This window comes from Micromys minutus, assembly GCF_963924665.1.
Source record: "Micromys minutus genome assembly, chromosome: 2".
Classification (NCBI taxonomy): domain Eukaryota; kingdom Metazoa; phylum Chordata; class Mammalia; order Rodentia; family Muridae; genus Micromys; species Micromys minutus.
This window is the reverse complement of record NC_137971.1, coordinates 89,070,673-89,073,311: the sequence shown is the minus strand read 5'-3', so window position 1 is coordinate 89,073,311 and position 2,639 is coordinate 89,070,673.

Sequence of the window (2,639 nt, the reverse complement as noted above, 5' to 3'; positions counted from 1 at the left end):
TTATTGCAGGTTATGTGCTTACATCTAAACATGAAGTTGTAAGTTCAACTGAGAGAGAATATTCAACAGATGTCTTTCTAGTTCTGGATTACCTCACTCTATATAATCTTTACTAGAGGACCAAGTAGGGAAAATACACCAGCCAATAAAGTGCTTGCCATGGAAGCATAAAGTCTTGAGTTCAATCCCTAGAACACACTAAAATCCATGCCAGGAGTGGTGACACAGACTTGTTCTCCCAGCCCTGTGGAGGAAGAAACCAAAGAATCCCTGGTATATACTAGGTGGAACTGGCCAAGAAGTAGATAAGGCTGAGTGGCAAGTGAGTTCCACCAATCTGCCTTGTTCTGCAGCCAAAATGCTGGGGTCACAAGTGTGTGCCACCATGAACTATTTATGTGCACTCTGCAAATGTAACTCAGGCACTTGTAATTTAAAAGCAAACACTCTACTTACTGGACTTATTTTTCATTATGTCTAATGAAGAGCTCTTTTATTTTTAATTTTTCAAATCCCTTGAATATAATAACTAGATTTTCTATCTAGTCTTTAATCATTCACTGTTAGTTGCTATGTGGTACTACATAAAAATCTTAATTTAATGGTTGTGCTTTATAACACCCTAAAAAGCTTCTTTCATATTCAAACATTACAAAAAAATGTTTTTGATCAATTATAGGGTGTATTATTCTGCTTTATTTTACATCCATCTAAGTTTTGGAGAAGAGTCGATTTTGAGAAATTTTTGGTTTTAATCAAATAGATGTATTTAACATGTTGTTTTCCTATTGATTTAATTATCCCTTATTATTTGTTTATTGTATCACTATTCCCAAACAATTTTTTCCTGATAATTTATTATAATTCACTTTCCATCCCTCTTACACTCTTAAAAATTTCTTCCCCCCCCCCATTGCCTCCTCTCTTTCTTCTTTCAGAAGAGGAAGCCCCTCCATTTGGGTACCACCCCAACTTGGGACATCTAGTTCCTGCAGGACTAGGTACATTCTCTTCCACTGAGGCCCTACCAGGCAGTTTAGATAGGGATAAGGGTCTTGAATGGCAGGGAACAGAGACTGAGGCAGCCCTGCTCCACTTGTTATGGGTCCCAAATGAAGACCAAGCTTCTCATTTGCAACAAAAGTGTAGGGAGCCATTTGCATGCTCCTGCGTTGGTGGCCCAGCTTCTGTCAGCCCCCATGCTCCTAGGTTAGTTCACTCTGTGGATCTTCTTAAGGTGTGCTTGACCCATTTGGCTTGCTCAATTCTATTCCCCACCCTTAAAATAGAATCTCTACTCACCGCTTTTTATTTGGCTCTGGATCCCTGTATCTGCTTCCATCTGAAGCTTGATGTAGCCTATCAGGAGACAGATATACGAGGTTCCTATATGCAAGCATAGCAGAGAATCATTAGTAGTGTAAGGGGTTGTATCTCTCACATGGCATGGGTCTAAAGTTGGGGCAGTCATTAGTTAGCTGTTCCCTCAGTCTCTGCTTTGTCTTTATACCTATACATCTTGTAGGCAAGAACAATTTTGGGTTAAGGTGTTGTGGGTAAATTGATTTCTTCCTCCTGCCTCTGGAAGTCTTGTCTGCCTATAAGAGGTCACCATTTTCGTCTCTAGATCCTCCTATAGTATGAATCTTAACTAGGCTCATTCCCATAGTCTCATTATACAGAACCCCCAATCCCAGGCCTACAGATACTCCCAGAGATACCCACCACTGATTTCCATTCGTAATCTAAACCCTACATTCTACACCTGATCACATCCCCATTCCTCTCCTCACACCCTCTCCTACAATGTTCCCTCCATATATCTACCTCTGAGGACTATCTTATTTACACTTATGAAATTATTCTTCCTTATTGTTTATTTTCTTTGGGTCTGTAGATTGTACCATGGTTATCCTGCATTTTATTGGCTAATATCCACTTATCAGTAAGAACAGACCATGCAAGTCTTTTTGAGTCTGGGCTACCTCACTCAGGATGATATTTTCCAGTTATATCCATTTGCCGACAAATTTCATGATGACCTTATTTTCAATAGCTGGGTAGAATTTCATTGAATAAATAAATTACATTTTCTACTTTTGAGTGACATCTGGGTTCTTTCTGGTTTCTGTCTATTATGAATGTTACAAACAAAGTTGAGCAAGGGTCCCTGATTTATAACTAGAAATCTTTTGGGTATATACCCAAGAGCTGTATAGCTGAGTCTTGAGGTAAAAGAATTCCCAGGCTTTTGAGACGGCACCAAATGATTTTTCACAGTGTTTGTACAAGTTCAAAGTCCCCCCAGCAATGGAGTAGTGTTCCCCATGCTCCCCATTCTTGCCAGCATGTGCTGATGGGTGCAAGGTGGAATCTCAGAGTCAATTTGTCCTGCATTTTCCTTATGACTAATGATGCTGAATATTTCTTTAAGTGTTCAAGTTTTCCCTGTTGAGAATTCTGTTTAGCTCTGTACCCCATTTTTAATTGGGTTATTTGGTTTGTTGGTGTCAAACTTCTTGTGTTCTTTATGTTCCTTACACATCTTCATTTGCATGGGCTCCCATTTGTCAGTTATTGATCTTAGAGTCTGCGCCATTAAGAAGTTCAGAAATTTTTCTCCTGTATCAATGTCTTCA